The sequence below is a fragment of the Python bivittatus genome, unplaced genomic scaffold (genome assembly GCF_059951505.1).
Source record: "Python bivittatus isolate LINGU-HERP-01145 unplaced genomic scaffold, Pbiv_v1 ctg000980_np1212, whole genome shotgun sequence".
Taxonomy (NCBI): domain Eukaryota; kingdom Metazoa; phylum Chordata; class Lepidosauria; order Squamata; family Pythonidae; genus Python; species Python bivittatus.
The window spans coordinates 57,745,989-57,759,621 of NW_028277125.1; positions in this window are offsets into that span (position 1 = coordinate 57,745,989).

Sequence of the window (13,633 nt, forward strand, 5' to 3'; positions counted from 1 at the left end):
CCAACAGACAGGCCTCCTATGAAAACTGCTCAGGCAAAAGCACTTGGAGAGTTAAGCTTGTTCAAGCCAGGAGTTCTAAGGGTAAAACTTTGGGTAGATTTCCTATAGTACAATGTGACAAACACTCTGAAGTTGTTTTCATTGGCTATCTCTTCATGCAGACCTTGTAGGGAATGCTGTTATAGTAAACTCCCTTAAACACATACAGGCCATGGGCTCACCCATGAAAAAATACCACCAAGAGAAGAGAAGCCAGCATCCTTCTAAGCTTTTCTCCCCAGCTGTTCTATAAAGTGGGTATGATTATGTTTACATTAATGTGGGATTAGATTTAATTTTAATGCTTAGAATTTAGAGACTTGTATTTGGTATCAAAGCTGGCAACTTGCTATATTGTGCATTATTTCCTTATTTTACTTTCTTCAAGTATTTATGATTCTTATTGTCAAGTTTTCACTTAAGAAGAAGTAAAAGCCTTTGTGCTATCTAATGAACTTTGTCTCATGATTTTTCTTCTTTGTGGGCATTAGCGATCCCATGCCCTGAAGCAAGCAGAAATCAAAGCCCATCAGATTCACAGTAAACTTCTACCTTGAAGCATGTTGTCTGCCGTGAGACATATCCACAGAATACCCTGATCCACAGTAATCATTCTAAGCAGGGACTGAGAAGTGGCGTATTGTTAACCTGACATCCTAATATTGCAGAAATAATATTTATATAATTAGGCTGGCCTAAGTAATCCTTATGGAATGGGATTGTGTACTGAATTGGGAACGGAATGGTCCTGTAATGTCAAAGAAACATCCAACAGCAACACAAAACTTACAGCAACAAATAATCACACAATAAGGACCTGTGTTCAACAGAAGTGAGCCTCTTAGGAATGTATGTTTGAAGAGCTGGTTCATGACAGAATGTTGTATAAACTTGCGCATTCAGCATACATTTCTAAAAGTTATTCCAAACTAGGCTGAGATTTACATTTGAACTAAGAAGGACCCTAAGGCCTAAGCTGCCTGTTTTCCATGCTGTTCCCAATTATTTTTTAAGCCAACTTCAGAAATTCCAGCCTGAATATTGCAGTGGGTTGGCAGCTGGGCTGGGTTGGGGTGGTGGTCAGGCTGGTTGATATTTCCCCTTTTTGTGCATCCAGGCTCCTGTGGGGATTGGTTTCCTGGTGCCTGCCTTTTCTTTATCCTTTTAGGGATTGTTCCTCTTCATTAGACCCCAGGCCTTTCCTTTGGTCTCCCAGATGTTTGCACACATGGGTGCCTTCACCCCTCCATCCATTATCTCCTTTGATACTGACACAGCCTGTACCTTTCTCTCCCTCCGTCTCTCTCTTATGGCACAATATGATGCTGCAGTAATCAGGGAACGGGTTGTTCTTTCATTCCTACATTCCTTTGATAGTTCAGCTTCACAGAAATAGCAAATAGCAAAATAGCAACATTCCTACATTGCAACTTAGAGAAGTTAAAAAATGATGAAAAGGGAAGATAAGCTTTGCAGCCCTGTAGATAGGGCGGTGGAATATCAAGGGGACCGTGTTTCATCCAGCCTGTGCAGAAGCTAAAACAGTGCCAGGGTCAGGGTTGAATAAAGCAAAAGCTTCTATGGTTAAGGTTAGTTCATTGACTTAATGGGCCATATTTGAATCAACTGCAAGATTATTAAAAAACAAAAAACTAGCAACTGCCAACTAGCAGAGAACATAACATCCTGGTAGACCAGCAGGAAATGGCTGCACAGCACATGGCCAGACACTGGAAGGAGCAGATCACGGCAGGCACTGCAGCCAATCAGAGTTCAGGCTACAATACAGTGCTGGGGACCATCTGCTCTAAAGGCCTTAAGATGGCTTGAGTCAGAAAACAGCAGTTTAGAATCAAAGCTGAAAAAGATGGGTACAGGGTACATTTGCAATAGGCTGGGAGTAGGAGGAGGACAATGTACAGTACATTCCTTCCTACACTCAGGAACTGGTGATGGGCTAGGCAGACAGTATGGGTCTGCCCTAAATCTAGCCTACTTTTGGCTAAGGTTGAAATGTCATTGCATATAAATTCACAAAACTTCACAGATGCCCCAGATAAACTAGGAATCCTTATGCTAGTCACAAAACTCCTGGGTGTTCCATGGAAAGCCATTTACATATTGCCAAGAATATCCTAAATGGAACCAACAGTTTGTGCTTTCTGAAGTCAAATAGTACATGCTGTGTACAGTTTCAAGTACATTCATCAACTGAGAATTTAAGCAAACCAAAGGCTACAGATCAGCCAATGGAGTACGATTTGCCTCCCAAAGCTAATAATTCTGTTTTATGCTTTATTAAAAAGAAAATACTTAGTTTGCATTTATTTTCACAAGGTTTCTCCTTAGTTTGTCAGAAAATGGACGGCAATGTGTTGGGCGGTTGGATTCCTCATCCATATCCTTAAATTGTCAAAACAGTTATTTCAATGGAACCAGTATTTAGTATGATAATAGGAGAATGCTTCATTTATGGAAACCACGAAACATTTTTGGATGAACAGGATGAAACTGTGAAGAAACAAATCTGCTAAATCTACATGTGAGCCAACAGAGTAATAGAAGATTATTTTAGGGACATACTAAGCATAGATTATCATTATGATGATTGTATGAAAGAATCAAAGCTTCTTTTTTTTTATATCATTTGAAAAATGTTGCCTTGAGGAACCCTTGCCCAGTCTAATTCATATACCTGACAGGATCAACCCTTTTTACAAATAGCAGTTGTGTTATCTTCAGCTTCCTTATGTGTGACTATAGTATGAATTTCTGGTATCAGCACAGCAGTGTGCAGCTTTGTGGTACACTGTACTTTCATTCAGTTGGAAACAAACACATCAAAAAGACAGTGATATATGACTATTTTGCAACTAAGATTAATGGTATATTTTTCAGCACTTTTACTACAAAGGAAGTTAATTAAATATACAAAATGCTATTTCCTTCCCTTTTTTTCCCCCCAGTATAATCAGATTTTTTTTCAAAATAATAAACAGATTCTACCTATTTAGACATCTCCTCTATTGATTTGGGACCAGGAGAGGAGGGAGTGAGGACAATCCACATATTGCCAATGTGTTTGCTGTTTGAACACCTGGAAAGGGAAATGTCAGAAAAGTAATATTTTCCTCAAATTTCACTAAATCATAGTTTTTGTACTACAAAAAATAAAAACAAAAAAAAATGCTTCTGACATAATGAATGAATACAAATCAGGAATTTATAGAACATTGGTGAAAAGCATATGGCCTTCTAATTCTTTTTCACTAGAAGAAGCCCCAAATCAATTATGGTTCATTTGCTAATGGCTCCAAAATTGCTCTGCTTTTTTCTCAATCTTCCCTTACATCCCTTTATCTTGTGGTGCATGGGCACCAGCAGGGGAGGGAAGGGAAGGGAAGGGAAGGGAAGGGAAGGGAAGGGAAGGGAAGGGAAGGGAAGGGAAGGGAAGGGAAGGGAAGGGAAGGGAAGGGAAGGGAAGGGAAGGGAAGGGAAGGGAGATTTATTAGGGAAAAAAGCTAGATCACTCATGGAACATCCAGATAGGGGTAGTCTAAAGAAAGAACAGAACATCTTTTTTTTTTTCCTAGCATTTTCTCGCAGGTACAGGGTCTGCTTTTTGTTGATCCATTGGTTGCAACAGGAATTTACCGACCAGCTTGTCACCTCAGCCTGATGTGGGCTTAAAGAGAGTGACTATCCCAAAGTCACCCAGCCCGCTTTCATGCCTAAGGCAGGTCTAGAATTCACAGTCTCCTGGCTTCTAGCCTGGTGCTTTAACCACTACACCAAACTGACTCTTGATTTATTTATTAAAAATAAATATTTATTATAAATATTATTTCATTGGTTGCAACAGGAATTTACCGACCGAATATATAATATATATATTATAGGTATGGTGGCCATATTTTCTTGGAAAAAATAAAGGACAAATCTGAAAAAGGGGCAAATCTGAAAGAGATTCATAAGGATAAAAAAGAATTAATTATGTTTATAACTTTGTTCTACATGGGAAAATTCAAGAGCAAAACCAAGAAAAACATTACCAAAATGCATATTCTGATAAAAATATCTAAAATCAAATAGTATATGTAAATTTATTTTAAAAAGACAATTCAATTTCCATATTTTTCACATGGATGTGAAGCACTGTGCATTAAATGGCACCATTTTTACAGTAGAAGTTAAATGACCAAAATAAAGGACGAAAATGAATTTTTGAAAAATAAATAAATCTAAAGGACAACTTTCTGAAATGAAGGATTTTATAATAAAGGATGTATGATCGGTGTATTCAATTACAGAAAAAATTGTAAGCAAGTTTCCTACAGAATTGCTTACTTCATTAGAAACAAATGGGTGAACTCTATATCAATTCAATTTTTAAAAAGAATGTAAGACTTTTAAAAAATGTAAATTCAGCTAATGCATAAATCAATAGAATAGGGATATTAGTACTGAACTTGTGCAAAAAATAGTAATAGAATTCAAGGAAATTACCTGGCTTCAAGTATCCAAAATTGGATATAGCCTCATCAGACCCTTCATTTTCCTTCAGAATGAGATAATGTCCTATAAATCTATATAGTTAGAAATATTAGTTATATAGTTATATAGTTACAATTATATAGTTAGAAATATTCATAGTTAGATTGTTTGAAAATATAAAAATCCAAATTTGCAAGACAACCATACAAAAACATTTGCTGGAAAAGAAGGAACATATGGTTCAAATATAGCATTCAAACATAACACTGGTACTTGTGATACATTATTTTGTAAAATTAAAAAATGACAAAGAAAATAAAGATTGAGGTGGCCTCAGAAGTCAATTTAATTACAGCAATACATATATAAACACTTCTCACTGTAAAATATTTATGAAAATATTTATGACCCCTTTAAAAAAAAGATTCCACTGTACCCAGGCCCTTTTTATGTTTCTGAGACAAAATCTTAATTTATATTCTCTTTCTCCTTTCTTTTCCCAGAATCTTATTGGGGGGGTTGTTATTTTTTTATTCATAGAGCAGTGGTCCAGTTAATGAAAGCATGTGAGGAAATTAAAATGCTTGAGACTGTATTTTAACTGTTTACTTTTACTGCCATCTATGAATCGATGTGATCATTTCAAATTCTTTGGATGAGTTCCCTCCATATGCAATTGTCAAATTTTGGATGAGTTCCCTCCATATGCAATTGTCCAATTGGCTTACTCTGTTAAAAGGCCCAGACAGTTCTAAGTACTGTAGTCAGCCTATATAAGGACTCCCATTTATTGTTCACAGTGGTAAAAATCTTTATTCAAGACATTCCCAACTTTACACTTGACCTTTCAAGTGGTATCTAATCTTCCACACTACTAACCAATACAATGGATTTCCTGTTCATATGTCACATTATTTTTAAGGGCTCTAGCCTGGAAGTCTAAGCCTCCAACCTTATGCACACGTAAAGGTAAGTGTTGTAGTGATCTCAAAGATCAGAGAAACAAAGGGCTTGAACTTTTTTTAGCATAAATAATAACATCACCCATCTCCTGTCTCAGACTTGCCTCAGATCTCAGCTGGTTGCATTTCTTCAGCACCAATATATTGCTGTGAGCTTACCTTTATTTTCATACAAAATATTTTGGAGGGGTTTAGTTGGAACAGACAGTGAAAGCCTACTCTTGATTGAGAACTTCTGTGTGGGTATAGCTATGAAGGGTTCTATATAATATGTACCTATACTTCAGAATACTTAGTCCATCAGAACCCAGTGAAACAGATGTAGCAGTAGACATAAGCCCAATTTCAGCATAAAGTAGATCAAATGTTTTATGAGCATATTTTATGAGTATATTTACAGTGTACTTTTTTTCCTTCTCTTTTGATCCATATTGGCTGTTTTGTCTCAGTAGCATTACATTATAGGGTAGTCTCCATGGGTAGTTAATCATTCTTCAGAACAGAAAATAAATGGGCATGTAATAGGAAACAATGGCATCCAAGCTCTGGAAGTAATTCAAAGAACACTGCATTTGTAATAAATACTTTTCAGTAGCTTCAGTAGCACAGAGTACCTTCTAGTGTTCCATCTACTGACCCATAACAGTGTCTTTGAAGCTCAAGGAAAATGTTTGCAGTGCATCAAATGGTATTTGCGTGTTATCTTCATACCTGATCTAGTCATGCTGCTTTCTCCCCCTTCAGGCACTGAAGCACAGTACTTAGTCACTGTATAAATGGTAAGTATCCTGGATCATTCTAATCCATTAACATGTGTAGAGTTGCATTTTAAGGGTGGCGACAACAACAAAAAATTCTTTAAGAGAACCATCTGTTGTTGCTGTTATTGTTGTTATTCTATTTTAAGACAGCAATCCTTATTTCAGAGCATCACAAAGAATTCCACAGAATAAAGCATTTTCCAGCTTAATTACTGGAGTCTGCAAAGGACATTCAAAGAGCCCAACAACATCAAGGATTCATTGTGTAAGCAGACACACCCATTTGAAAGGACACAGACATCCCCTTAAAGTAAAAGCACATTATTGACTTAGAAATACAAACTTTGAAATGGAAAAATAAATGAATAGGCTTAAGGACAAGAGAGGCTTCCTTGAGAAAATATTACTAAGGTGTAGGCATATATTCTTCTCTCTACAGTCTCTCCAGAGAACATGGTGAATAGGCAAATAGCCATGCACTATAGTTTTGTCATTCACTGCTAAAGTAGGCATAACTATTGAAAGTAGATATAATTGTCTAAAAGTCTCATATTTAGCATCCTCCCTAGAAAAGTTTTCTGAAGAAGCTACTCCTCATATACTCCATCTGATCAATTTTAGATCTCTTTGGCAGATGAACTTTATGTCTCTTGGTGCAATAAGGGATATGGTCTTGACAGAGATATGCAAGAACCGTCACTTAAGCAAAGAGAACTGAAACATTCTTTAAGTTCTGGGAAACAAGATAATATCTGGACGTAGCTCTGCCAGGCTCCTTCCTGATTCACTGGGATATAAGGGATAGAGAAGGTAAAGGGCAATCCGGCTTTCAAAATTCTGATTATTATAGGCTCTCTCAATGAAACATAGTTCTAGTCCTCCTCTGAAGATTCCTGGTCTGGTCTACCTAGTGGGGCTGACACTTTGTCAGATGAACTCGAATCAATATAATTATTAGAGGAGATGTTGATAAGAGAGCTCTAACAAAAACTTTCCTTTATCCATTATTCCAGAAGAAATATCTAAAATGGGAGTTCTAATTTTCAGAATTAAACTGGTACTTGAGGAACAGATATAGATGAAAGTACCTCAAATGAATATCTCTCTCAAGTTTAGTTTGATTCCTGATAGTATTCATACCATTTTCTTGAAAATGTTACAAAAATGGTTGGCTGTTGCTTTCTTCCAAGATGTGTTTTTTTGGGGCGGGTGGGTGGGGGGGAAGGTGCTACTCAGTCCAACCTGCAGGCCTAAGATTGCCAGATGGTCTCTATACAAGTACTAACCAGGGCTGACCCTGCTTAGATTTTGAGTTCAGCCAAGGTTGGCTGGATGCTACCACTTGGTGAGACTTTCACAATATATGGAATTGGGCAGCTTATACATTTAAACAAACAAATAAACAAACAAGGACTGTCCATGCTTTCAAAATAATTTGGCAGCAGTGTTTGGATCTTGCATGATTACAGACATAGGACCTCTCTGCTATTCAGTAATACAGTCTTCTTCCCCCAGGCCCCTGGAACATACAAGTTGGAGCTCTTTGACTTCTTTAGTCATCCGGGAGCACTCATCTTCTTTAGGTTTATCCTGATGCTCATCATCAGTCATGTCCAGTCAACCAGCCTGGCTCTTAAACTAGCTGACTCTGCCTCACACCCCATGACACAACCCACAGTGTGCATGTGATGAGCCATCCAGCCATGTGAGAGGCAGGCCACATGCAATTTCCATCACCTAGCTAATCTCTCAAAGAGTTATTTTTAGACCCTGCTAAAAATGTAACATAAGAACATAAGCAGTGCCCTGCTACATCAGATCCCTGGTCCATCTAGCCTGGCAGTCTGTTCTCTGAGTGCCAACCAACTGCACAAGGATGTCCACTGATCCCTATGACTTCCATGAATTGTTCCAACCTTCTTTTGAAGCCAGCCAAGCTGGTAGCCAGCACCACATCTCGTGCTGATAAATTATGATCTTGGAATGGAAGAACAGTTAAAGGAGGTAAAAGAGCAACTCAGTCCTGGGAAAGAGGAAAGCATGAGAAAGAAACTCCAAATAACCCTGCTTTTATTCTGTTTGGTGTAAGAGGAACTCCAAAAACTCAAAATTTGGTTATTATACCATAAAAAGTAACATTCCTGGAATACTTGTGATATCTGTTTTCTGACCTGGCCTTCCTTGAAGAGCTGACAACATGGAAGATTGTAAGTATTTTGAGCACACATATTAGAAAATAGAAGTGGAATATAGTTGCTATTTCATTTATATGGAAATATTTCTTCATAAAAAGTTAATTTTAATTATGTGCACTTTAATTCTAGATATGTAATTATGTTCAAACAAATCATAAAATGCGCTTCATATTCATTTGCAATATCTCATTGGTCATCAAGTGATCATCTTTAACTTACATTGAAATAAGATCAATTGGGTCAGCCTTTAAATTAAACACCAACAGTTACCATGCAAGCTGTTAACAGTTCAGTTCCATATTATGGACAGCAACTAACCGCTAACTTCTAAACAGAATAAAAGCATTTCTATATGTGTTGCTCAATTAAACACAGCATCTGGCAAGATAGTGACATTGAGATTTAATTTTGTAGAAAAATATTATCCCTCATTCTTAGCACTTTTGCTATAATTCTTTATACCTTATACTCCTCTTTCCATCACACTATATTTACTCTCCATTTCTTTTTTTTTAATATAAATTTTATTAAGTTTTCCACAAAAGTTAAAATATAGAAAAATCAAGAAAAAAGGGGGGGGGAGAAAAAAGGGGGGAGAGAAACACAAGAAAAAAAGAGTAGCTTCCAACTTTCCTTGGTACAGGTATAGATGAAGAATACTGTATATTCATCTCTTACTCTAATATCTACATAGTAAAAAATAGTTTTTAATCTAATATTCAGAAAGATTCCTAAAAATTAATCTGTTAATACATATAATGTGTACAAGATATTTCTATAAGTGTAACATCAATCAGCAAATCCCAAACTTAAGACTATATTTCCTGTTTCAAGCACTGGATTTTCAATTTATACTGCTAGAGGAGGACTTTATCTTATCGTGCATTGACAATTCCTTTATTGGACCATGGATTTCAAGGCTACTCCCAGCCCAGGCCTGAGAAAAAATTAAATGCAGCTCCAGTCTTCATTCTAAAATTCACATTTTTGTACCAGATGGTATGTCAGTGTAAGCAAAGCTAGATCACCATAGGCAGAGCTGCTAGATTTCATCATCTTTCCTACAGTTTTCTCTTGAAAGATCTAAGGCCATATAAGCAATGAATTATAATTATATTACATGTAATTAAAGCTGCAGGAACATAATCCTTTCATAGGACAGATTCTAATGCCTGTCTTTGATGGCCTCAGATAGCCTTCCTTAAAGAGATATTCTCCCCCTTAACGTTTTTCAGAATTTCCAGAGAGTGTAATAATCCCAACAAATCTGGAAACTACCAAGTTGAGAAAGTTTGGTGTAGGGCAAATGCACCATGTTGGAAAGCCCACATGCCCCAATTCACATACTACCAGGATCAGTGCGCCCCTTCATGCAGAGGTTCTTTCTTCCTTCTACTGTGCAAATGTTGCAACAAATAAACTGCACTGTACATGATGCCCCATCACTCTTGTGATATCTGTCATTTTCCTGAGAAAGATAGACAGAGAGGCAGAGACAGACAGACAGGCAGACATTCCTTTGGGGGAAAAGACAAATTGGCCCTTCAAACAGTGTTCAGCCTAGCTCATGTTATGTCATACATGCATGGAAGGGGAGAGGATGGCTGTTCTTCTTCTGGGCAAAAGTAAATACAATCCTAGGCAAATTAACTCTTGCTTTGGAAGAGGGACAATTTTTTAGACATGAATTGAGATTATGTTTTATATCGTCCAGAAACAGAAAATGCTGTTTTGGGGGCAAGGGGCTGGAATTATATGTCTAGTTCATCACTACAATCTGGCTACGGCTTAGCATTTATTGGGAGTATTATTTTATATTTGTTATTACGAATTCTGTGTTCTGTAATTCCACAGTGTTTTTGTATTTGTAATTGTGCAACAAAGATCTTAAATAAAGAGAGAACTCCCAGATTCTAACATGGCAGAAAAATTCTTCTCAAAACAGTATGATTACTGCACTGATTAACCAAATACAAAGTATTGAAGTACCCAAGAGAATATTGCAGCCTCTAAATTTTGCATTTCTTCAGAACAAATTCTGTCCCTCATCAAGATTTACAGGGCAAATAGAGAGATGCATTCCAAAAGTGATGAGGACTAGAGCCCTCACAAGAGTTTCAAAGGATAATATAGTGCCTTAAATACCTAAAAGGCTTAATGAACCATGGAAACACACTGGTTTTGAGAGAGTTCCTTTCTCTCATTCAGCTGCTATGGTGATAAAATTGGCAAAAGTGATTGGGATGACTTACACTATAGCATTTATTGGAGGTGATATTTTATATATGTTATGAACTCTGTCTTCTGTAATACAATAATGTTTTATATTTTTAATGTTTCAATAAATGTTTTAAATACTGTAAATAAAGAACCCCATAAAAGCTATCTGCAAAGGATGTGATCCATTTTCTTTAGTGGGTCTTCTCCAAGATCCCACTCCTCCACTTCCAAGTGCCTCATTCTGGCCTGTCCTTGAACCAGTGGCCAACTTTCAAGAACTAATGCTGTCTAGATCTATCTTGATTTGCCAGCTATCAGTCTTTCTCAACCAAGTCTTCCAGATACATTAAGACAGTGTTGTCCAAACTTGGCCACTTTAAGATGAGTGGACTTCAGCTCCCAGAATTCCCCAGCCAGCCATGTCCACTCATCTTAAAGTGGCCAAGTTTGGACAACACTGCATTAAGACTACAGTTACCCTTGATTGCAGCTAGAATACTGTGAGGCTGCAGCTTGATAGCAGTTCCCAGCTAGCATTAACGTTGATCATATTGTCTGAGGATTCTGGGTACATCTCAAGGAGAAGAGGTTGAGAAAGCCTCAGTATATTATAATAAGGAGCTTACATTCTCAATCAATTGCATGCTTCTCTATACCCCAGTGTATGCAAGTACAAGAAAACTGTAACATGAGAATTAGAAAGGTTAAGAAACTGTGAAACACTGAAAGAGCTAAACATCCAAAATCCTGTTCTTTTTAAACAATTCTGCAGATTTATAGTATGTGTATTTAATGTATCCAGTAGTGCATAAGCTCATGCAGCCTTTAGTACTAGAAACAGATAAGTGAATGGACGGTTTATATTGCTAGCTAGTCAGACTGCCCTCCTACCGTTCAAAATTCCAGAAAAAACACTTTTCAGTAGAATTATGGCTTTGTATTCACTCAGTGACTATGTGTTATAGATCTTGTGTGTCAGCAAAGTCCACTGTGGAATCCCATTGACTTCCTTGCAGTTAGTATGAGCAGCACTACCATGCAGTGAAGTTCTGCCAAAAGGTTCAACAGCTTTTTTTCCTCTTTAAATAGTGAAATAGCAAAAAGCATCCCAAGATAGAATCAATAAACAGATGTCTTGGTAAAGAGTCTAAAAGTGAGACAGGGCATTAGCTGTCTGGGCCAAGAGCAGAGAAACAACTCAAAACTTGACCCAGAGCAAATAATTATTTAGAAAATGATGTCTGTTTGGCAGGTGATTTATGGAACTAAAAAAAATCACAGAAGGCCCAACCTCCATTCTTATTTTAATGTGTTCATGCAGGAACTTTTCAGGACTTTTTACACTGAAATAGGGGTTTTAGATGCATATCAGCCATGTTTGATGACATTTTGAACAGCCAAAGGGTCATTTCAGGTAATATACAGTATATGGGCTTGCTTACATAATGCACATAGCTTAACTACCACTTTGTTCAAGGTAGCCCTCTGAGCATTCAGTATAGTGGCTAAGTGTAGCAGTGACAATGGGGACCGTAGATGTCATGACTGTGTGGTGTTCTGCCAAACCAAGGATACATGGTGGATAACATTTCAACTGAACAGTAAAGAAAAGCCCTTGGTGAGAAAAATAAGAAGCGGAGCAAAGATGAAATGGGCAAACTCACCCTATCCTGGCATAATAGTTACTAAACCAAATAATTTAGGACAGTGTTTTTCAACCTTGCCAGCTTTAAGATGGGTGGACTTCAACTCCCAGAATTCCCCAGCCAGCATAGCTGGCTGGGGAATTCTGGGAGTTGAAGTCCACCCGTCTTAAAATCGCCAAGGTTGAGAAACACTGCTTTAGAAGGAGAATCATGCTTTTCTACGGTGGCAAAAAAATCAAAAGGGGTCTGGGAACACCTTTTCCAATTCATTTTTTTAAAAAGCATAAGCTTTTCTTTAAATACTGTTTTATTGTATTATTATAAAACACAAGTAGTACATTATATCATTTGGGTACAGTGGTATTTATGCAGTGTTGACTAGAGATTATTAACACTGATGACTTAGATGACTTGAACCTTTAAAGATAAAGAAAAAACAAGGGTTTGTGTCGATATTAACGATGGTTTCTAAAATGTTAGTGTTGATAAACATAAGTTTGCTTAAGGTTACATCACAGCTGAGTGTAGCATTGATAAAAAACTGCAAAGGCTTAAATTAGTTGCTGTGTAATAAAGATTTCTATCTTTAGCTTAATGCTTAATACAGGGGTCTTCCCTGCATTGCTACGTATGGTTTATGCCTGTTTGAAAAAAGACAAAAGACAACAAATGTTTAAAAGCCATGTTTTTCTATGGCGGTAAAAAGTCAAATGGGGTCTGGGAGCATCTTTTCCAACTCCAATTTTTATTAAAGGCATATACTTTTGGGAGCTGCGGCTCACTTCTTCAGATGCATACAGTGGCTAAACCGATGTAGGATTTAAACTTGAAGTGGGAGGGAAGGGAGGGGAAGATAGGTTGGTAATACAGATGCAGGTTACATGTGAGACAGATTTCAAATACCTTTATTAATCAGCAATTGTGTTAAAAATCCATTGTGTTTTTTGAGAGTTTCTGAGATTGCCTGAAACATTTGATGTATGTGGGTTCAGAAATTTCTCACTCAAGGCCCTGTTAAGGTCCCATTTTCCCAAAACAGTCACTTTGATGTTTGCCATGGAATGTCCTGGAAGGTTGAAATGTTCTGATATAATTTATCTTTGTTTTGAGTCCTGATGTCAAACATATGTCCATTAATTCTTTTGTGCTAAGTTTGTCAGATTTGTCCTATGTAGAATCCAGAGGGGCATTGCTGGCAGATGATGGCATATATCACAGTACTCACCCCAGTTCCAAAGCTCATAGCTTTTAATAACATTTGTCAGTTGGAAAAGTTGCTATCGTCAAGACTTGTTCTGATCTTTTGAGCCAAATAT